This window comes from Vombatus ursinus, unplaced genomic scaffold (assembly GCF_900497805.2).
Source record: "Vombatus ursinus unplaced genomic scaffold, bare-nosed wombat genome assembly UNPS02014820.1, whole genome shotgun sequence".
NCBI classification, from domain to species: domain Eukaryota; kingdom Metazoa; phylum Chordata; class Mammalia; order Diprotodontia; family Vombatidae; genus Vombatus; species Vombatus ursinus.
The window spans coordinates 15,006,218-15,031,163 of NW_020954598.1; the positions used below are offsets into that span (position 1 = coordinate 15,006,218).

At 38.1% G+C, this 24,946-nt stretch overlaps 1 protein-coding gene across 4 annotated transcripts in view; it reads left to right on the plus strand.

The window, feature by feature from the left end:
- TNS3 (tensin 3) overlaps positions 1–24,946 on the plus strand; it is a 511,123-nt gene that overhangs the window by 268,666 nt on the left and 217,511 nt on the right. The gene's annotated exons all lie outside the window — the stretch shown is intronic.

A 24,946-nucleotide genomic window follows, 5' to 3' on the forward strand; every position in this document is an offset into this window, starting at 1 on the left:
TTGTTTGATCCTTAACAACAATTCCGGGAGGTGGGTGCTAAGATTATCTCCATTTTACAGATGAAGAAACTGTGAGAGGTTAATAATTATATCATTGTCAAGCTTGTCACTTGGTTCTGTCTTGTCTGAGTGATTACTGTAGTAGTCTCCCATTGAATGCCTTGACTAGAAGATCACAATGCAGTTTTGATGATAGAATTGTCATGTTATCTCTCCCTAGTTTTCCCTTTGAGCCTGGTACTTCGTCATGGCAGCGTACCCATAACTGCTTGCCTTTGGTCACATTCTTCATATAGGCATTGCAGTATTGGCCTCTGGGACTCAGCAGTGCCACTATGTAGGCTGTTCAGGGCATAGATGACTCAGAACCTAATAAATTTGCCAATAAGTTGACATTGTCAGGATAATGTTACATTGGTGATGGGAAACCTTTGTGTCTATACCAAATTTGAAGTTGTTTCACACTGCCTTTTTGTTTCCTTTCTATGAGTCAGCAAGAGGAGATGAATTAAAGGAATTCACATAGTCTGTATTATAGTCTTGGACAGCTGAACCTTAAGGTAGAAGGCATCTATAGCTCTATATGGTCAATTTTAGAATTCTTAGATATTACATATCCTTTGATATCATCTCAGCCTGACTCAGCATAGAGGAGAATTTCTCAAAGAAAAGTTATTTAATAGCTATTGAAGGAGGGTTTATTGTTCTCAGTTAGATTCTTAGGTGTTTGTAACTGTGGGTGAGCTTATATTAGAATAACGGAGAGGAACTGTGGGGTAGTGGCTGAAGTGCTGATTTCAGAGTCAGGAATATACGTTCAAATCCTGTCTTAGATATATCTACTAGCTCTGTGACCCTGCACAGTTCAGTTTCCTTATCTGTCAAGTAGAATTAAGTAATAGAAGCTACCTCTTCCGAGTAGACGATCAAATAATGTAGAAGGTAGGAAATTAAATAAATGAGTTACGTACCTAAAACACTTTGGTTAAAGTGCTATATAAATATTAGCTATTATGGTTATTATTAACATTTCAGCCATGTTTTTGTTGGTCTTTAAGCTTTACAAAATACCACTTATTTGGTTGCTCCATTATTATTGAATGTAAATCTCTTTTTAATTGTCAATGCCATGAAGAAAGGGGTCTAACAGTGGAATGGGATTTGCCCAAGAGCACATTACTAGTTAGTGACAGACAGAGCAAGGACTAAAATCAAAGTAAACTTCTTGTCTGCTTCCTTTTCCTACCTGGTTCATATATTTACTGTGAGAAAAGGACTTATGTACTATAAAAAAATGATGAGCTGGTGGATTTTAGAAAAGCACGGAAAGACTTCCATGAAATAATGAAGAGTAAAATGAGCATTACCAAGAAAATGTTGTATACAGTGACAACAATATTGTTCGAAGAACAACTGTGAATAACCAAGTTATTCTGAATATTATAAATATTCAAATCCATTGCAAAGGACCCATAAAGGAAGATGCTATCTACTTTCAGAGAAAAAATTGATAAATAGAAGTAGGTATAGTAAGGCTTTACTATATGTGTACATGTAGACCTCTCTTTACACACACACACACACACACATACACACACACACACGCACGCACATGCACACACACACATACACATACACATTATCTGTGTCAAATGGTGGCCTTCTCTAACGCAGGGTGGGGAAGAAGACATCTGATGAGGAAACTGAGGTAGACAAGGTTAAATGAGGGTAATAAAAACACTTATATCCCAAGGTTTTTGTGAAGATTTACAATATTTGTAAAATGCTTTGAAATCCTTAAGGCACTATATAAATGCTAGCTATCATCATTAGCTATATAGCACTTTAAGATTATAAAGAGCTACACATGTTTAAACATTTGATGTTTACAGCAACCCTATCAGGTAGGTACTATCATTATCCCCATTTTACAGATGAGGAAACTGAGTCAGAGAGTGCTTAAGTGACAAACCCAGGGTCACATCGCTAGCATCTGAGGCTGTATTTGAACGCAGGACTTCCAGACTATATACCAAGTTGGCAAAAAGTTGATGTTAAACAATGTCCTTAGAGAACTCTCATCTTGGGGAAGCTTACATGCCATATAACATGACAGTATTGGCAATGGTGCATGATAGGACCATCTAGAAGTGACATTCTAGACAATCCAAAAATGTATCTGATATTGCCAGTGGAGAAGTGGGCAGATAAAAGGGTGCCTTCCTTGTGAGGCCCTTGAGAAATGTCAGTAGGATTCTCCCTGTCACCTCTATTAAAATTTTTTTCTTGGCAACGGCTCCATGGAAAGGGAGGTAAGTACACACTTACCAGCTCCAGTAGAAGAACATGATGCCCTTTGAGCTGACCAATGTTTGTTTCACTGGGACTCACTGTTCCCTCTTAGCATATCCTAAGAATGTAAGTAGGCATGTTGGTGGGTGAAGAGATTCAGTGACATTAAAGGCGTGCTCAGATCATGGCAGATCCTGACAGAGCTGAGTGAATTGCTTGATTTAAGTGAATAAGCTAGGGAGTTGCAATTCTTCTAGTTACTTACCTACCTCTGTCTTGGTTTTTTTTTTTTTTAAATAACGTTCTTTGCATATCTTAAAACTCAAAAGGGAAGGGAATAAACATTTATATAGTGCCTACTATGTATGTGGAGCAGCTAGGTGGAGCAGTAGATAGAATGCCAGGTCTGGAGTCAGGAAGACCCATCTCCCTGAATTCAAATCTGGCTTCAGACACTTACTAGCTGTGTGACCCTGGGCAAGTCACTTAACCCTGTTTGCCTCAGTTTCCTTATCTATAAAATAACCTGGAGAAGGAAATAGCAACTCACTCCAGTATCTCTGCCAAGAACACTCCAGTGGGGTCACTAAGAGTTGGACACAGCTGAAACTGACAGGAACAACAACAACGGTAATGTGCCAACCACTGTGTGAAGCATTTTGCAGAAGTTATTATTAAATAATCCTCATAAGAACCCAGTGAAGTAGGTGCTGTTATTATCCCCATTTTATAGTCGAGGAAACTGAGGCAAACAGAGGTTAAGTGACTTGTTCAGAGTCACAGTGAAAATATTCAAGGCCATATTTGAATTTACTGACTCCAGTCCCAGTGCTCTATCCACCATGCCGTGTAGATGCCATATTATATCGATGTGAGATATTTTATCTGTCACGACTGTGTCTCAAATGAAAGCCTCTTCCTTTGAATGTCGTGTGAATGAGACATGAGACAATGGAGCAATTTTCAAGTATTTGAAGGCCTGTCTCATGTATGAGAGATAAGACTCAGAGAGTAGAAGTAAGAAGTATGGGCGGAAAGTTGCATAGAATTTAAGTTTAATGTAATCCTCCTCAGCTATTGCTTAGATTGTATTGCAGTATCTACATAATTGCCCTCTTTGCCTCAAGTCTCTCTCCCATCCTTTCTCATATCGAGGTACCTAGATGATTTCTGTGGTATTTTTCAATTTGAATGGTCTGTGATGCCTTGGTACATTTTCAAAATGGCAGCCATCTATAGGAGGAAGAGTGAAAATTTCTTTTATGACCTGTATTCTCTGGGAGTGCATTATTGCCTATTCCCTTACTTGTTCTCAACTAAGAAGTGATTTCCTCCAATGTTTTTTGGGTTATATTACTACCCCAACATACTGCATTGAGTAAAAACAGAAGTCTATTTACAGTTGAGTTAAACTGTAATGAGATCTAGTTATGATTTTTTAATAACACTATAGTGTTGTCCTCATATCAGCTCATTTAATATGTGCAGAGTATTTATGGGCTAAAAGTTTCCAGCTATCTCTTCAAGGGGAAGGAAAATGTCCATTAATACATTAACTTTTGTAGCTTAAATATTGACCAGCCAGTCCTGTGACTGCCTCATTATGGAGCCATCAGCTCAAAGTTATTCACTGTTTTCTGTTTCTCAGAAAAAAAGAAAGCCCCCCTGCATTCATTGCCACACAATTCCACATCCTGTTCTCTCAGCCAGAGCTGCAGCTGGGATTCCACAAAGCCTGGGAGTTTTCATTACTGTTTAAAATGTCACCCAGGGCATGGGTCTGTGCTCAGCAGGCTATGAACTAGCCTCGTCTGCCTTGGCTAAGTTTTAGAGAGCTCATTCTGTGTGCAGGAACTTGTAGAGAAGAGATTAATCCTTAGGGCATCTAGATAAGGGTGCTAGGAATCAGTGGGAAAGGGGAGGAAGGGAATTATGCTAAGTGGCCTTATACCATGGTCAGCATGTAACTAGAGAAAGACTAAAGCCCACATTCTTTTCCTGGAATTCATCAAGTTCTTAAGCACTACTGTCACTTTAGGGGTCATTTGGTCTTCCTGGTTCCTTTGGGAAAGCAATCAATCAATTGACATACATTTATTAAATGTCTGCTGTGTACAGGGTAGTGACACAGGGGAGGAGGAGACCTATCTACTAAGGTATTAGAATAATTTCCTGGAGAAGATCACCTTTGAAGTGGACTCAGAAGGTGAAGGTGAGATGGATGAAGGTACTATACCGCTCCCTCTCCCTTCCCCCATGACCCAACATTCCCCGCCCCTCCCCAGACTTCACAGAGTACTATGTAATATAATGTGCACTGATATTATTGTTTATTGTAGTTATCAGCATTGGTATCTTTTCCTTCAATCATAGGATCATAGATTAAGAGCTAGGGGATGTGTGTGTGTGGGGGAACCTTTAGCAGTTATCTAGTCCAGTTCCCTCATATTGCAGATAAGGAAACTGATGCTCCAAAAGGTTAATTGACTTGCCCACTTTCACCCAGGTAGTAAGTTGCAGAGCTGAGATTTTGATGGGAAATCCTGTGATTCTAAGTTCAACACTCCAGTACATGTCAACTAGATTGTCTGCTCCTGGAACCTCTTTTATGAAGCATCACATTGTTCCTGGTGCCCTTTCTGTTATTCTTTACGTCATAGACACCTGAGAAATGTTTGCTTTATTGGTGTTGTTGAGATTACAGAAGGGCATCCTTTCATGTAACATGAGGAAAAACTTTATCTCTGTTAAAACTATCCAAAAATGGAAAGTTCTCCCTCCAGGACTATTTTCTTACCACTAGAAGTCCTTAAGCAGTGGCTAGAGGAGCACTTGTTAGAGATAATGTAGATGCCATTTGTGGTTCTGATGTGTGTTTAATTATGTGATGTCTGAGCTCTCTTCTGACTTTTAAGATTCAGACATTTTGTAGAACTTATGTTCTCTATTCATTATAGTAGTTTTGTTTTTCTGTTATTCTTAACATTTTTGTGTGCACCAGTCTTTTTAGCTAGATTGTAAATTCACTGGGGCCAGTCCCCTTTTGTTATTCTAGTGTGCTGGATTACCTTTTGTTACCTAGTGTGCTAATACAGTGCTGAGCACGTAGTAGGTTCTAGTGTGGGCCAACATTTGTTGAACTGAATTATTAAATTGAATTGGTTTACACATTATATCAACACATTCCTCAGCTAGAGGAAGGTCATATTCCCTGAAAAGTGTGGACTTTGTTTACTAAATCGTATTAGAATGACGTTAAATGACAGTATCTGCCAGGCATTGGGCTAGGCTCTGGGCAAAGAAATAACAAAAAAACAAAACAGCTACTCTGTTCAAAAAGTGTATGTTTTTCTAGTTAGATGTAACACGTAGCTGGTAAGGGTAATACAGGTTGGAGAGATACAGATAATAGTGCTAAAGGAGCATTTGACGAGGGAAAAAACAGTAAGAACTGGAGAGTAGGGGAGGGAAGAAGACTTCATTTAAGAGGTGGTAAACAAGTTGAACCTTGAAGGAAGACAAATCTTTCAAAAGAGATAGATGAGCAAAGAATACAGTGAAGATACACCAGAAGGCTGTATAAATGTAAGGAGGCAAGAGATGGAAAATCAAGTTCACTGAACAGCAGATAGTTCAATTTGGAAGGCATAGAGAGTACACAAAGGGGAGTAATGGGGTACTGGTATATTGTAGTAAAATTTTCTAGAATCTTAAATGCCAGACTAAGGAGCTTGTATTTTGTCTTGAGATAATAGAGAGTCATTGAATGTTATTGAATAGGGGATTGGAATGGTCAGATATGTGATTTAGGAAGATTATTTTTCAGAGTTGGGGAGGACGATGATTTGGATAGTAGAGAAGGGGAGAGATGGGAAGCAGGGAGACCATTTAGAAGGCTATTAGAACAAACAGTGCATGATGTGACTTGGATCTGAATTGGGATAGTGATCATATAAGTGCAGAGAATAGTGTTACGGAGGTAAAATTGACAAGAGCTGGCAACTGATTGGATGTCGGGTAGGTGATGAGGAAGAGTTTGGAAAAGCCAAACATGGCTTTGAGATTAGATCTGACTATCTGCAAGTCTGGAAGTGCCTACAACTGAAGCAGACAAGTTTAGGGTAGGGTAGGTTACAGGGGAAGATAAAGGGAAATTCTGTTTTTCAAACCTTGAGTGTAACATGTCAATTGTATAACTAGGGAAAAAGCCCACAAGTTAGTTAGAAATGCAAGTTTAGCAGAGAAATTTGGGCTGGACACACACACACACACACACACACACACACACACACACACATGCACACAATTGAGAGAGGGGTGAAGTGAATGATTCTTAGAAGTTAGGGGAGATGGGTGGCTGCTGTGCCTAGGTGGTAAGGGGCATGTCATTGTGGAGGGAAAGAATAAAGATGCTAGTGAGCAAATGACTGATGACCCAAGCTCCCAGAAGGGATGGAAAGGAAAGAGAGTTTGTGCCTTAGTAGGTGAGAGCTAGTATTATGGGACTTGAGCAAGTAAAAAGGATTAATGTGCTAGATGAAGAATCAGTGAATGTTAAGTTGATTGGAGCAGAGGGATACAGCCTCTCAGTAGAGCTGGTAGTCTGGAGACTTGTATGGTAATAATAATCAGGGGAGTTGGAAGTCACTAGTTCTGGGCAGCCATTTTTCTTTCCTTTCCTTCATAGTCCCTGTGAGGAGCCCGTACTAAGACTAGGAGCAGAATGGTTGAGGGTCAGCTGGTGTCTTCTTTTTGATTGGGGGCCATGGGCCTCTTTGGTTTTATGGTGAAGGAACATGGAGGAGGTCTTGATTTCATAGATGGAATGAAGAATGGTTAGCGGTGATGATCCCACCTTCCTGAGACTTTCATGGGTTTTTGATTATATTTTTTTGATCCAATATTTTGACTAAATTATTTAGGAGTGTGAGGCTATAGGATTTTGAAAGAAAAATTCTTCATGTTTTCTTCTTTTCCAGATACAAAAACTCCAGATGGCCTTTAAAAAAAAAAGAAAAAACTAGGGAGATGATTGTATTATCTTTGAATAAGTAAACATTTCTCTTCATCCCACCCTTAGCCTACTTAAACTGGCAGCGAATGTACATTTTTAACTTTCCATAGGGGAGAGGTCAAAGAATAGAAAATGTTAGGGGGGGTTTTCACAGGGAAAGTGAAGTTTTACTGGACTTTTAGTTTTTCTGATCATAGCTTGGTGGTTGAACTCTTTCAGTTACAGAGATGGTCAATATAACAAAAAAAAAAGTAAAAGACAACACAACTGTCATATTAAATCTACCATTTTAAGTTGGCTCATTCTTTCAGTTATTCTGTGATGTTATTTCAAAACAGCTTTAGGATTTTGGGAGGTGGACATACCTCTCTTCAGTTCTTTCCCTATTATCCTTCTTAGTTCTATAGTTTCCTGTTAGTCAGGGACTTCCAAGATGTCACATTGTAGGTGACAGTCATTGAAAGTCTACTGTGCTTAGCTAACATTTATATAGACTTTCAGATTTACAATACATTTTACATACATTATCTGTCTTATTTGATCCTCATAACAACCCCATGAGGTAGATACTGTTATCGTCTTCATTTTTCTGGAAGAAGAAGCTGAGACTAAGAAAGTGTAAGTAACTTACCTACTATTGTGTAGCTAGTATTTGAAGCAAGATTGAAATTCAGAAGTCATGAGATTTATTCTGGGTCATGCTTTCTACTAGTTGGCTGACCCTGTACATTCCACTGTGAGCCTCAGTTTCTCCTTCTTGTGAAATGAAGAGGCTAGACAAGATTACCACTAAAGTTCTTTAATTTCCAAATACTATAATCTGTAAAATGGGCATCATAGTGCTTGTATGTGGCTTATTTCACAGAACTGTCATGAAAAAGCACTTGATAATCTGAAATGTTATGTAATTATGAGCTTTTTACAGTCATTCAAAAATATTAAGCACTTGTGGATAAAAGGCAGGGGCAGCTAGGTGGTTTAGTGGGTAGCATACTGGGCCTGGAGTCCAAATCCAGCCTCAGGCACTAGCTCTGTGACCCTGGGTAAGTCACTTAACCCTGTTTACTTCAATTTCTTCATCAATAAAATGGGCTGGAAGAAAGAAACGGCAAACTACTTCAGTATCTTTGCCAGGAAGGCTTCAAAGGGGTCATGAAGAGTCTGATACAACTGAAAAGTAACTTAAAAGGCACCATTAATGATTATTTACAAAAACTGTCCCTCTTCAGTTATTTGCAGACATGAATACACTGGATTAGAAAATCTTTCATGAGATCAGAGATTTAGAATTGGAAGGGAGACTTTGTAGGTCAGATCTTCAAACCTATTCTCTTTACAACTGAGGAAACTGAGGCTCTGGGACATTGTCACTTGCTCATAGCTTTTAAGTGTCTGATGCAGGATTTGAACTCAAGTCTTCCTGACTTCAAGTTTAGCACCATCCACTGCACCAGGCCACCTCTCTTAAGACCCAGCGATCCTTTTCCCTTTATTGTTTCTTATGGTTTTATATTTGCTATATCCTGGAAATTTCTCTGTAATTAGATTTTCTGTTATTTTTAAGTTAGGATTGATTTTTTTCCATTCCATTTTTATAAGGATATGTTTTATGCTTAAGTGTAATCATATGAATCAGAAAGGAAAGAAATGTGACATTGTTCTGAACCAATCAATACCAAGAAGTAAGTAGAGGCACTGTATGGGCTTGGGGCAGTGACCAGGTTTATGGTTTCAAGAACAAGACAGGTGTTGTTTTCCTCAGAAGAGAGTACAGGCCACACCCCCCTGGTTCTCGACTCCTAAGCTGTGAACAGGCAGCTGGGAAAAAAAAAAAAAATTGGACAGTCCTAAAAGCTGCTCATTCATCACGCAAATGGGCTTAGAGGGTTGCAGGCTTCTGTTTATTGAAGGACAACCAGTTGCCAGCTTCCTGATGTCACAGGTTAGATTGTGAGAGAGCCTGCTCTTTGCCAGTTAAAATCAGAATTACCTGTTTGACCTCTGAAGAACACAGCTGGAGGGCAGAGAGAGAGAGAGAGAGAGAGAGAGAGAGAAAGTTTGATCAGAGAAGTACCTTTGACTTTCCAAATTTGTGCTAATGATTCCAAAGAGCTGTGCAATTGGCAGTGCTATATTTTGGAGGATATCATATAAAAAGCTTTTAATATTCCTCATTGGGTTTTACCATTTTGAATAGAATTGATGCCCTATATACCTTCGTAGGCATGGCTGTAGGGCCCTTTACTTGGGGGGAGAGGAGGCTACAAATTGTTGCAATGTCACACTTGAAGATTTCAGGAATAATGTGAGTGGGCACGGTCAGTGGAGCTCTTCTGGAAGTCTTGTGATTCCTGCAGTGCCAATTCCCTCCCCCCAGTGATCAGAATAATGAGATAGGGAGTAGGTTGATGAAGTTTGCTAATGACATCTTGAAAGAGAAAACCAAAATTCTACTTGTAAATTAATATAGTTGTAGTAACCAGTATTTACCTAATGCCTTTGCATTTTTGTAAAATATTACAAAATAGGCAGTACATGTATCATTATCCAGTTTTTTATCCTAATATAAAATGTTCAGAATGCAGAGTGGATAGAGCACTGGATTTGGAGTGAAGAAGGCCTAAGTGCAAACCCTGACTGAGACTCTTACTTGCTTCTCTGACCCTGGGCTAGTCATTTTACTTCCTTCAACCTCAGTTTCCCCATATTTTAAATGGAGAAAAATAATAGGACTTACCTGCCGAGGTTGTTGTGAAGATAAAATGAGGCAGTATGTATAAGGTGCTTTGCAAACCTTGAAGTGCTATTCAAGTTCTTGCATGTCATTATTATTCCTGTAAGACTCCACTATATATTCCATGAATCCTCCCTGCCGTCCCCAGGTGAATGTATTCTTTTCTTTCTCAAATTCTTACAGTGTACCTTATTTGCATATCTCTTTGCACCTTGCCCTCCCTTCTCCCTTTCTACTAGCCCTTTGTTATCATACTTGCATCAGAGATCTGGAAATGAGAAGAGCCTTGACAGTCATTCAGTCCAACTCCCTCTTTTTGTAGATGAGGAAACTGAGGTGAAGTCATTTACCTGAGATTAGCGAGTAATGAGCGGCAGGAAGGATTTGAACCTAGGCCTTCTGACTCCCAAGTCAGTGTTCTGCCCACCATACTACATATCTCTCATTATCAACCCACCACCTCATAGGATCTAAGAAAGGCGTAATCTCTTTTAAGGAAACTAGTTTTTTAACCTTTGCATCTAAAGGCCTTGGCACAATGTCTTAAACATCTTTATAAGTATTTGTTGAATTGAATTGAATTTTCACAGATGAGGAAGTGGGAAGTGATTTGCTCAAGGTCATCGATCCCTAGTAGGGTTCCAGCCAAATTGGGACCCAGATCATCTTCTTTTTTTTTTTAAGTTTATTTTATTTTGAACCTAAGAAATAAAACAAGCCTTTCCATAACATAGTAGAATAGAAAAAAAAGATGATTTCACATGAAACTGAAAATCTATTAAATACTACTTGCTATTCTTTTTACGTACATAATAAAGTTATGATGTAACTTTTTTTTTCTTCTTTTTTTTCCTTTATTCCCCTCTGCTCCTTCCACCAATGGCTACCACTAGACATAAATTTATATATATATGTGTATATATATTTGTGTGTATATATATATGTGTATACACATACATACACACATATATATGTATATATAAATCATTCCATATTTACTTCTATTTATCAGTTCTTTTTCTGAATGCAGGTAGTGTCTTTCCTCATAGGTTCTTTGTAGCTATTTACAATAAATGGTCAAAATGACTTAGTCGCTCAAAATTGTTCTTAAAACATTAATGCTATTAATGTACACAGTACTCTCCTGGATCTGCTCATTTTACTCTTCATTATTTTGGGCAGGTCTGTCCATGTTTTTTTCTAAGATCATTGAGCTAATCGTTTCTTATAGCACAACAGTATTTCATCACAATCATACACCACAACCTGTTCAACCAGGTCTTCATGCTCCATGTTATAAGTTCTTTTTTATTACTCTATTCTAGGCCAAGTCCAGTATGACCCTGCTGTTGGGGGAACAGGCTCACTCTGCTATAACCCTTATGGTAATGGATAGGGATATGAAAGAACTGAGGTTCAGAATAAAGCATGATATCCGTGTTTTAGTTAACAGCTATGGCTTCACCACATACAAGTTGCTTTTTTTATGGGAATATGATTTGTACTAGCCTGTATATAACTATGGAGCTTACCCAAACACCTATGGTAACTGGCATATTTAGGGCCCTAGGACCCTGAGAAGTTGGGCACATTCTTGGTGTCTTTCATCCCGATTTCCTTGTGGTTCCTGACCTAAAGATTATCTGTGATTAAGAAATGAATAAATCAAGCATCACTATCTGTTTTTTGAATGCCCATTATTTTCACAACATTTTGTGCCTAGGACTTTGAGAGATAGAAAGAAATTTAATTAAACAGTCATTATGAGTCCATGATAGGCAGAGTTCCATGCTAAAACTCTTGGGAAACAAAGATGAAAAATAGAATTTTTGGTTTCAAGGGACTTTAATTTATTCATCTATGTAACTATGTAACTCTAAAAGAAGTTAGGATATAGAAGATTAGTGCTTAAGAATTGTGAGGTAGGATTCCTTTATTTATTTTATTCCTTTATTATAATTATTTATTTTTCCTTTATTATTCCTTTATTCATTCATTCATTCATTCATTTATTTATTTTTTTGTGAAGCAGTCGGGGTTAAGTGACTTGCCCAGGGTCACATAGCTAGTAAGAGTCAAGTGTATGAGGTCAGATTTGAACTCAGGTCCTCCTGACTTGAAGGCCGGAGCTTTATCCACTGCACCACCTAGCTACCCCCCAAGAGTATTCCTTTAGCAGTTTTATGAAGAGTGGATTGGGAAGTGAAGAGTCTAAAGGTGGTTGTTGTTGTTCAGTCACTTCAGTTGTGTGCTGACTTTTTGTGACCCCATTTGGGATTTTCAGTGTGTAAGGCAAGGCTTGAACTTAGGTCTTCCTTTACTCCAAATCCATCTATCTTTGGCCTTCTTTCTTTCGATATTTTTATTAATAATTTAGATGAATGAATAGGTCACATGTTTGTCAGATTTGCAGATAGCATGAATCTGGAGCATGTTGGATGACAAAATCAAAATCCATAAAAGTTCTTGACAAGTTAAATCGATGGACTCATGGGGTAAAATTTAGCGTAGATAAATGTACATTTGCTTTGAATTAGGGTAGAAAAATCAACATCACAATTACAAGATGAGTAGACTACAGGTCAGAGGTAGATCTTAGGAAAGCAAACTCACCATGAGTCAAGTATGTGATTTTGCCAAAAAAAGAGATAATTTGATCTTAGACTAGCTTAAGAGAAATGTTAGTCACCAGAATAATGGAGGTTCTATTTTTGATGCATTCTTTCTTAATCACATATTTAGATTATTGTGTTTTATACTACATTTTTAAGAAGGACACTGATAAGCTGGAACCTAGTGCAGAAGAGAGAGATGATGATGATGAGGGGACTATAGATAATGCCCCAGGAGGATTGGGTAAAGAAACTGTGGGTGGTGGGCCTATTCATTGTTGTTGTTAAGTCCTAGTCTCTGTAACCAGATTTTAGGGTGTTTTTGGCAAAGATACTGGAATGGTTTGCCATTTCCTTCTCCTGTTCATTTTACAGATAAGGAACTGAGGCAAGCAGGGTTAAGTGACTTGCCCAGGGTCATGCAACTACTAAGTGTCTGAGGCTGGATTTGAACTCATGGAAGATGAGTCTTCATGATCCAAAGTCTAGCGTTCTATCCACTGTGCCACCTAGCTGGCTGGCCTTTGAGCCAGTAGAAAGGACAATTTATGTGGAATGCACTAGCTACCTTCAAGCATTTGAAAGTCTGTTACGTAGAAGAAAGATTAGATTTGTTCTACTTGGACCCAGGGAGAAGATCACTAGAGTAATTAATGGAAGTTACTCAAAGTGAGGTTTCAGTTCAATGTAAAAGAAAACTTATTAATAGAGTAATCTAGAAATGAAACAGGCTTTCTTGGTGTTGATTCCTCATTACTAGAGGTTTTCTGAGCCAAAACAGGGATATCACTTGTAGACATTACAGAAGATATTCTTGGTCCAATATAAACTGTATAGCCTCTGAAAGCATTTCTAACTCTGAAAAGGTATTATCTTCTAAGTTAGACCTAAAGTTGTAGACAGTACTGACCTTCTCCCAGCAGAGGGTTAAGTTCTTTGAAGTCAGAGACTATTTTCATCTTTGTCTTTGTAGCCTGACGTTTGGTGCCCAGGGTGACCATTTGGCCAGCATCTAGTCAGCACTTAAGAAATGTTTAATTAAATTGAGCCATTGTAGGATCTGGAATGGTGAAAGAATGATTTAAAGTTGTTTGAGGAAGATTAGTCAAATGTTGGTATGCAGATTAGCTTCTAATAGAGAAAGATGAGAGTCAGGCTTGTAAGATAGAAGACTTTTACTGGAATTGAATTGTTAGGTGATGGGATTCTATATGATGATGGTAACAGGAGTGGAGTGAAAGAGAGTCAATCTGAGAGCGATTTTAAAGGAAGAATATAATATTACTAGAAAAGAAAGACATAATACTGTGATGAATTAGAAATAGCATACAAAATGGAAGAACTAGAAGAACATTTTGCTCCTCTAATGAGCATTGGTAAGGCTCTTATTAAGGAATCTAGGTGGTACAGTGGATAGATACCTGGGCTTGGAATTAGGGGAACTCATGTTCATGAGTTCAAATCTGGCCTCAGACACTTACTAGCTATGTGACCCTGGACAAGTCACTTAACCCTGTTTGCCTTAGTTTCCTCATCTGTAAGATGAACTGGAGAAGGAAATGGCAAACCTTTCCAATATCTTTGCCAAGAAAAGCCCAAATGGGATCCAGAAGAGTCTGACATGACTGAACAACAACAACAGGCTCTTATTAGAGCCTCTTAAATTTTGGAATTGGTTCTTAAGGATATGAAAAAAATTGGAGAGAATTCAAAGAAGAGCCACAGGAATGATTAAAAAGATGGAAAATGTGACTTGCGGAGGAAAAGTTTGAGGAATTGTGATTACCCTAGAGATGATTAGACTGATTGGCAATAAATGTTGAACTGAACTACGGATTTTTGAAGTGTATGAAGCATTATTAATGGGAGATGGGGAACAGATGTTTGCCATTTCTACTTTGGACTGGGGAAAAAAATCGTCAGTGTGATTACAGGAGAAATTCAGTCATAAGGAAAAGTGTTGTGACTGAAAGGTATACAAACTGCTGGATTGGGTTCCTGAGAGAGGTTGTGAAATACAGCTATTTAAGTCGATTTATGTGTTTGGCATATTTTAGTAGCAAAATCTACTAGCATGGCAATTGAATCTGACCAGGTATGGATTCCTCTGCTTCCCTATTTCCTCATCTGTCTATGAAGAGTAGAGAAGTTATGTTTCCTCATCTATTCTGTAGTGTGAGATGGATCATTACAGATAATTAAAGTTCTGTTGTCTCTCTAAGGGTTGTTTTCATTTACATGATTGTAGTTGCCTTATAATTTTTTCCCCCCTGCTTCTATGTATTTTAGTCCAGACCATTTTTTTTTCCCACCAGTACTAGCCAACACCATTTTCAGAGTTTGGGTGTTATAATTTAAATATGATAGTAGGTTTGGCTTATTTAAGTTGATGATTAAGAATTACTCTCAACTATTCTTTTTTTTGGGGGGGGGAAGAATTTTATTGACAGTTTCTCAGATGAAGGTCTCATATCTCAAAAATGTAATAACTTTGTAAAATCTATAAGGATACATGTCATTACCCAATTGATAAATCATCAAAAGATATGAACAGGTAATTTCTTTTTTTTTCCGGTAACATCTTTTTTTTATTAATTTATTTTGATTTATCAATAATCACTTCCATATGCTTTTGAGTTTGAAATTTTTCTCCCCCTTCCTCCACACCACCCTCCCCAAGACGTTGCATAATCTGATATAGGCTATACATTTACATTCATATTAAACATATTTTCACATTAGTGATGTTGTAAGTAGAAATTAAAACCAATAGGAGGAACCATCAGAAAGAGGAAACAAAACTCAACAGAAGAGAAAAAAAAATAACAATTCGGCTTCCATAGTTCTTTCTTTGGGTGTGGATAGCATTTTCCATCACAAGGCCTCTGCAGATATCTTAGATCCTTATATTGCCAGGAAGGGTTAAGTTTATCAATGTTAGTCATCACACAACGTGGCTGTTATCATGTACAACATTCTCTTGGTTCTGCTCACTTCACTCAGCATCAGACCATACAAGTCTTTCCAGGTTTTTCTGAAGTCAGCCTGTTCATCATTTCTTATAGCACAATCAACTATTCTAACATTTAAGAATTTAGCAGTAGGGGCCTGACCAGAAATTTTCAAATCATGTTTAGTTGAACATCCTTTTCTGAGGTACACATTAGTCTTTAGTAGAGTATTATGAAGTCCCTTAGCCAGATATTTCTTTTTCAGAATGATACTGACTTCTGTTTGGTAAAAATAGATCCTAATATACATAAAATCAACAAGACTTCAGGACTTTTAGAGAAAAGCATTTACTTATTCATCTGTTGATTGCCTTTTCATTCTGAAGGATGATTTAAGACTCATTCTGTTGGTTTCAAGGCTCTGTGTTTGGTTCTTCAGTCTTCTTCTATACTGTATTCCTGGTGATCCTATCTACTCTCATGGCTTCAATGATCACTTCTTCAAAATTACCTCCAAGGAAAGAATTGACCTCTCTCCTGGGCACTACTTCTCCATCTCCATCTTTCTTTCCTAAATATTTTTTTTTGCTCTATCAGCATTTGCTGATATTTTGCTGGGTTGCACTTGGAAATTAACATGCCCAATTTCAAATTCAATTTCTTCTTCAAATGCAATAATATGTCAAGCCAATTTGTATATAGCAACATGCTATATAAATATACTCTATTTTTATGTAAACTCCCAAACCAGCTCCTAATTCTGATTTCACTGTTGGTGACATTTCAGTCCTAGACATATGCTTAGCATTGAAATCTTAGGGTCATCTTTGACTCTTCCCTCCTTCCACCCCCATATACCCATCACTTATTGAGTTAATCTAATGAATTCTGTTGTCTAAATTGCTCTCATCCTTTTCCTCTTTCCATTTCCCCTAGATTGCAACAGCAGCTTCCTGAATTGCTTCCCAGTATTTTGTCTTCTCTTCTGCCCAATCTATCCTCTATACTTCTTCCTCATTAATAATCTTCCTAAGACACAGCTTTCATCATGTCATTCTTCTGCTTAGAAGCTTTGCATTGTGTAAGGCTTAAAAGCCAAACTTCTCAGATGCACATTTAAGGGCACCCAATATTTTACTTTTCTTTCTAGCCTTAACTTTGCCTACCCTCTATATACTCTGTACTGCTTGCTAAATAGCATACTGAAGTTTACAGCCTTTTTTTTTTTTTTTTTTTGCCCTTTTCTCATGGTTACTGTCCCTTTCTGGAATACTATCTTTCCAATCCATGCCTGTAAAAATTCCTTTAAGACCACACTCACATACCATTTTCATGAAGTCTTGCCGTAGAATTTTGCTCACATTTCTCCTTTAAGACTTCAGTATATCCTACTTGGCATCACAAATTTTTGTGCCTGTCTCTTATTTCCTCTTCTGAACTGCATTAATCATTCTTGTACCTCTCACATTGCCTAACAGTGAGCCTCCCACATAATAGGCACTCAAAAATGTTTTTCTAAGGAATGAAATAATACATTTTCCTTAATTCTCTGCTGACATTTGCTAACTGTTAGTCATATTTCTTCCTTCCAGCACTCAGAAAACTGCATTTGGGAGTTTCCAAACTTTTTCTTTCATCAAGCTGAACCAATTAGGAGGTATCTGCATAATAGGAATCATTTGCTTTGGTGTTCAAGCTCCCCTTTGTCAAAGAAGCCTGAGGTTGTCTCATTTTTGTTTTAAGTTCTAACTAATCATTGGATCTCTCTGTAAAGCAAGTGAACTACTCTTTAGAAACTTCTTAATGTCTCTTCTGGAGCAGCTCATCTGGTCTGTATATAATTAGTATAATTCTGCTAAGCACATAATGAAGTTTCATATTGTAGAAACTAAAGAATTCAGAGTCACCATTTTTATCCTGTGTCAATAAAAATACAAATACTAACACAAAGCATGTGAATATACCTGTTCAAAATATATATTAATCTCCATTTTGCACTATAGCACAGAGGCATTCAGTGATTTACCCATAGTCAGTCACACTGCTAATAAATGTTGTAGTCTACAGTCAAAATCAAGTCTCCTGACCTCCCTGTATGATATTCTCTGTGCTGGGCCTTGTTGCCAATAGTGGTGGTGGTGGTGGTAATATTGGTAATAGTAGTAATAGTAGTAGTAGTAGTAGCAACAACAGCAGGAATAGTAGCAGCAACAGCAATTACAATAAAGTGCTTGATATTTTTGACCAAATCGACCAAATAAAGCCCATTTTTTGACTTGTTTTTCTCCAGTTCCACATGGGTTTTTGCTGGTCCATGTACAAACCATAAATTCTATTTGACAAATAAAACGTATGTTTGAGATGATTAGAGCTAGGATCAAATGTTTCATTCTATAGAGAAAGACAGAATAGTAAGACTGGAAGAGATCTTTGAAATGATCTGGTCCAGTCAGTTTCTACACTGAAATCCCTTCCAGATCATCCCAGAAAAATGTTTGTTCCGGCTCTGTTTGAAGACCTCCAGGTAGGAGGAATTTTCTTCCTAACAAGGGAACCAAACCACTTGTTGGAAAGCTCAAATTGGTAGAAAATGTTCCTTGAATCAAGGGAAGGTGTTCAGCTTCTTTAGTCCTTCATTGTTTTGCATGAATTCTAAGACCAAGAAGAAAAACAATAGCCCTTAGGAGAGAAATACTGTAAAGATAGAAAGTGTTATTCAATTTTTCTTTAACCATATTCTTCCTCTCGTTTGTTTTTTTTTTTTTTCCTTTCTGTCATTATGTTGCACAGATCTTGACTTTGTCAGTCTAACAAGATTGTTCAATGGCTTCCCTTCAGTGGCCTATGATAAAAATCAAACTCTGGTTGGGCATTTAAGGCCCTCTGTCATATAGCACCATGCTTCCTTTTTAGAGCTTTACCTATTTTGTATTGCTTCATTCTACACTCCAACTGGACTGAACCCCTGAAAACCCCTTACGAGTCTTCCTTTTTGCTCATGTTGCTTCCCAGTGCCCCAAACTGTCTTACCTCCCTTACCTCTGTTTTCATTATAATCTTACCCATACTTTAAAATGTAGCTTAAATATGACCTCCTTCATGTAGTTTTCCCTGATCTTTTGAATTAATAATGATCAATCCATTAAAAAATACTTATTAAGTACCAGCCATGTGCCATAAAATGTGCTGAGTACTGGGGATACAAAAAGAGGTGAAAGACAGTCCCTGCACTCAGGAAGCTTACCATCTAAAGAGGGAGACAACATGTAAGCAAATATATACAGACAAGCTATAAACAGGATAAATGGGAATAATTAACAGAGGGAAGGCACTGCAATTAAGGGAGGTTGAAGAAGGCTTCCTGTAGAAGGTGAGGTTTAAGGTGAGACAAAGGAAATCAGGGAGATCAGTAGCTGGAGCATAGGAGGGGGGACGTCCAGAGAGAATGCCCATAACTGAGAGATGGAGTCTTTTAATGGTACAGCTGCCAGGTGGCCAGGGTCACCGGATCAACAAGTACATATCAGGGAGTAAGGTGGAAAAAGACTGGGAAAGATAAGAGGGGGCTAGGTTATGAAGGGCTTTGAATGCCAAACAAGCGTTTTGTATCGATCCTGGAGGCAATAGGAAACCAATGGAGTTTATTGAGTAGAGAAGTGACATGAATAGGACCTAAGCTTTAGGAAAATCATTTTAGTGGCTGACTGGAAGAAGGATTGGAGTGGGGAGGGACCTGAGGCAGGCAGACCCGCCAGCATGCTATTACAATAGTTCAAGCTGAGGCAATGAGGGCCTGCACCAAAGAGGGGACAGGGTCAGAGGATCTCCCTCCACTCCTTACCCCACAAGGGCCTGTCATAACATACTAATGGGACCGTAGATCTGGAGTTGGAAGGGACCTCAAAGTCTAGCTAGTTTACGATTTTCTTTTCAAAAATGAGAAATTGAGACCCAGGTAGGTAGGTGAATTACCCAAGGTCGCAAAAGTAGAATTGGAATCCAAGATTTCTGCCTCCCGAGTGAGTACGCTTTCCAGTAGATCAGCTTTAAATTTTTATGCACTTGCCGTGTGTTAGTTTTGTACTATAATCACGTGATTGTATGTCTTACCTCCTACTAGATTATAAGCTCCTTGAGGATTCGGACCATATTTTACACAAACTGTGTATGTTTCCCAGCTTGTTTGGTACTGCGCATAATACATACTCAACAAATGTCTTTTGATTAAGTTGGGTTAATAATAGATGTGAAATATTTACTTTGGTATGAGACATGTGGCCTTGATTGGGCAAATAGTGTATGAATAGCAAGGTCATCAGAGGACAGTATGGTGCAGTTGTTTCTCTAATCCTCTCACCCCAACATGTGCCCCCTCCAAAAAGAACTGGATTTTGGGGGGTTTTTTGGTCTCATGAATAATTATTTTACATCAATAATATTTCTGATATTTTTCAGTTATGCTAGTGCAGGTTAATGATGGACTTATGAATACAAAAGCCCAGATTTAGTTGATATATTTTTTGTCTTTCATGTGAGTGCCACAGTTAAATGAACTCTTGATTTACACTGATACCCATGCTATTGGGTGGAGGACCTCGGCCAGTGAAAACATAAGCCTTCTGTGGTGTTACTTAGTAGTATATGATGGCAGAATTATTCTGTTCCCTGTGGTCTCTCTCTACTCTAATTACATGCTTTGGAACCAGTAATTTCAGGGAAATAAGTGTCAATAGAACTTTGCTTAATTTTACTAACTTCAAAGTACCTATAAACTATACAAATAACCAGAGTACTCTAGTTGATTATTTGAATGAATTTTTATTTTCATTCTTAGATGATCAACTCTAGACCTCTGTAATTAACACAGAAAAGCAAAATCTGGGATATAAATTATCCTGCTCACCCCTATTTCACTGCCTTACTATTTGACTTTTGGCAAGAAATTAATAGAAATTTGGCTGCTAAGTGGCACAATGGATATAGACATAGAATGCTTGAAGTCAGGAAGACTTATCTTTGTGTAAGAAATTAATAGAAATTTGGCAGCTAAGTGGCACGATGGATATAGACATAGAATGCTTGAAGTCAGGAAGTCAAGAAGACTTATCTTTGTGCAAGGAATTAATAGAAATTTGGCAGCTAGGTGGCACGGTGAATAGAATGCCTGAAGTCGGGAAAACTTATCTTTGTGAGTTCAAATCTGGCCTCAGACACTTCCTAGCTGTGTGACCCTGGGCAAGTCACTTAACCCTGTTGGCCTTAGTTCCTTATCTCTAAAATGAGCTGGAGAAGGAAATGACAAACCACTCCAGTGTCTTGGCCAAGAAAACCCCAAATGGGGTCACAGAGTCAAACACGAGACTGAAGAGCAACAACAACAAAAAAAATTTAAACATTTTGTGATTTAAATTTCCTGTTTCCAAAAACATCACAGTGATACTAAATAACCAGATTGGAATTTGGAGGAAATCATTGCAGATGTTTATTAATACATAACAGGATGTGTGTTTGTTGTATGTTTGACCAATTGTCAGGTTATAACTCCTTTTAATAAATATCGGTTGGCTGCCATGTGCACATTTCTAAATGTGGGACTGTAGATCCGAACATTTAAAAAAAACCACAGTCAGTGCCTTCAGGGAGCTTACCTTTTACCCAGGTACAAAGGAGAAGAGCTAAGCTTCTAATAACTCAGCAATCCTTTAAGAATCCAAGGGGATCATGGTTACCACGCCACACTATTGGGCTAAAGATGTCAGGCCCATAAAAAGCTAATCAGGGTATAATTTGTTTCCTTGCTTTACTTGGCTGTTTGTCTGGACTTGTTTCTGACCCTTAATTAAGCTTCACTTGTCCTTACCTGGTCATACCTGGTCAAAATAGCCTCAGATTCAAAATTCAATGCAACTTTAGTGCACATTTGTTAAATGATGGCCTCCTGTTTGCAGAGAACTGAGTCATCATGGTGGACCTAATTTGCAGTCAGAAAGAGGTTCAAAACTCATATTTACCCCCTTATGTCATCTTAGGCAAATAGTTAATTTCTTGGGGATTCAGTTTCCTAATCTATAAAATGAGTGAGTGAGCTGTACTAGAGAATTTCTAATTTCTAGAGAATTGCAGATACAGTTCTGTGACCTTGTGAACTCTGTGAGGTGTTCCTTGGATAGATAAAAAAATATTCAAGTAAGACTGCTGTTGTGTTCATGGAGCTTGTAGTCTAGAGATATTTAGCTTGGATAACAGGAGAAGTTGGAGGTGAAAGAGGGTTACATGATAGCTGTCTTCAAATATTTGAAAAACCCTCGAGTCAGAATGATAAGCTTTGTTTTGCTTGGTCCCAGAGGACAATGAATAGAAGTTGCAGATTTTAACGAGAGAGAGAAAGAGAGAGAGAGAGAGAGAGAGAGAGAGAGAGAGAGCCTTTCTTGGTTATTGGAGTTGTATAAAATCTTGACTATTGGAGTTGTATAAAAGTGAAATGGCTTGCCTTTAGAATAGTAGGTTCCCCCTTACCAGAAGTCTTCAAGTGGAAATTGGATATTCACTTGTCAGGGAGATTATAAAGGATATACTCTTCAGATATCAGTGAGTTGGATAAGGGAGCCTCTCACGTCACATCCAACTCTTGAGATTTGGCATTTTTTAGTGCCTGGCACATAAGTGCTTAATAAGTGCTCTGTTTTCTTTCTGTATGTCTACGTGGAATATTTGACTTATGCCTTGCCTTTATTTTCATCTGTCTCACTGATCTGGTGCTTCAGTCTTGTTACCCTTGGTGTTGAACTCTCCTTTGCATGAACCTAACATTTATAGACCCTCTTCTTCTCTGTCTTGACAGGCCACTGTCAGTTTTTAAGCTTCCAAGTAAGGCTGCTTCTGCCCTCTGTTGGCCCCCAGACTCAAAGCTCTGCCCTGTTTGGCCCTATTTGACCCTATGTATGTAGTCTAGAACCCTGTTTGGTGTCAGAATAATATTTCTGATTCAACAGTATTGGGCTCTTTTGATTGTTTGCCAGGGTAGCTTATTGTGATCAGATGATGCACTTGGACATTTCATTTCTATAGGGTTTCTATAGGGTTTTTTAATCTGTAAAAAGACCTTCCAAGTAGATTTACATGGGATCTGGGGAAGGGGGCAGAACCCTTTTATTCCAGGTAGATACATGTGTAGATTATGCTCTTTTACCTTACTCCTATGTTCAGAAATGCCCCAAAGATTTCAGATTCAACTTTGTCTCTAGTTAATGTTCAATGTCATGATAGATTAGAAGAAGCCACTATGGGGAAAAAAAGAGGCCGGTATCCAGGCTGCTATCTGATTTGGCCGTGTGAATGCAGCACATGTGTCCAAACTGAAAGTCATCAAGCAAGTCTATGTATTTTACTTGCTCAAATGAACAGTGAACATACCACAAGTACATTTTACCTTCTTTTCATTAGAAGGAGCTTTTCTGAGGATAATACAAAAAGCTTTGTCAGTGAGGTGTGTCACTAACCTAGCCATCACGCAGTTCAACTTTATAAAAATTGAATGTTACATTTGTGTTAATTAAGTCCTATTGGCTTTGTATTCAAATGTACAGTCTTGTGAACACTGTGGCGTTGTAGTTCCTGGTCATGTCAGTCTATCAGCAGAGCCCTAATCTCCATAATCCAGAGTCTTGGCAGAGGCTGGTACTCTTAGCCTTGGGCAAACATTGTATTTTCTGCAAAGACTTGAGTGTTAACCTTTATAGAGTTTCAAACTTGTTCCCAACCTTCGTGTTGCACTTAAAACTGGCCACAGTCACCCTGGGAAGCTTTCCACATTTACCCATGCAGAGCTGAACTTTCTTTTACTGCTTCTGTGCTGTTCTAAGATGAGACATGTGTTTGCTAAATCCAGAGAGAAAGCGATATTGGTGAAGAGCTCCTTCTGAAAGAGATCCATTCCTTTTCTGAGAAACTCAGTTTCTCAACATTTTATTTGGTGCTCTGAGGTCTCCTGACAGAAGCTGTGGATTTATAGGGTAGGACTTTATTCTTTGTGTATTTGATCTGTGTGTGGATCCTACCTGCTTCTCTGCTAATCTGTTTGATTAATTCCTCATCTGTTCCATGTCCTACAACAAGCACTAAAAGCTCTTTTAAGTGATTTGAGCACCTAGCTTTGGGCATTGCATGGCTCCTCACTTCTCAAGAGTCAGCTTCCTATACCTTCACAAAATGGCTGCTGGTTTATCTAAAGAAGCTTAGCTTTTAAGTATAGTGAGGCACTTAAAACATGAGATTTATTTAAAGCATGAGCCTTCCCTCACTCTGATAATATTTTCATTTTGTTCTTTTTTTGGGGGGGTTGTGTGAGTAAAATATGGGTTTTGACTTCCTTATACCATATGGTACTAGAGCTCAAATCAACATAAAACTCCTAATATTTTTGTGTTTGATTTTTGGAATATTATAATTGCATTAAATAGATTTATTGAGCAATTGGCATTCCAAGTCACTGATTTGGGCACTTTAGAAAATAAAAATAAATTTAAAAAAAGAGGTAGACTCTTTCCTTGATGAACTTACATTATAGTAGGGGAGATAATATATGTACATGAATAAATATTACATAAAGCAAAATGAGATGTGTTGGAAGGACAAAGTGTTGTGAGAAAATAAATAGGAGAATGTCGCTCCCATTTGGAGGAATCAGGGATTGGTTTGTAGAGGATTTGTACAGTTTTATAGGATTGAGAGTTTTGACAGACTAGAAGGACACTTGTGTGCATGTGGTAGGCAAAATGGAGGGATCATTATAAACAAAGGTACGATAGGCCAGCGTAGCCATGTTTGCATAATGGTGACTAGCCTGGGATACCTTGTTTGAGAAGGGCTAATGGAAAGTAAGCAGAGTAGACATAAAAAAAGTAGGTTAAGCCATATATCACCAAAGACCTTGAGTAGCAGCCTAAGGCAGGTCTTCTTGAGTGTAAATCCAACACTCCGCCTATCTACTAGCTGTTCTCTGTGTCCTTGGTGATTCTATTGGTCTTCCAGTTTGTTAAAGCTGCAGCCATGAGTTCACTGTGGAAAGGAATATCTTATCAAATTAGTCAAATTGATGATTTCTTCTTTATAGAACTTTACATCTAGCAGAAACTTTAGAGACCTTCTAATCCAAAGCCTTCCTATTGTAGTGGAGAAAACTGACACCCAAGAAAATGTCACAAATTCATACACTTTTGCCTCGTAACAAAAACGATATCTCCTTTTCTTTATTTTTGTATGGGAGAAGAGCTACTGTAAAACTTGAAGAATAAGTATTACAATGTAGTTGGATTGATTGTATTATTTTTCTTTTTCATTTCAC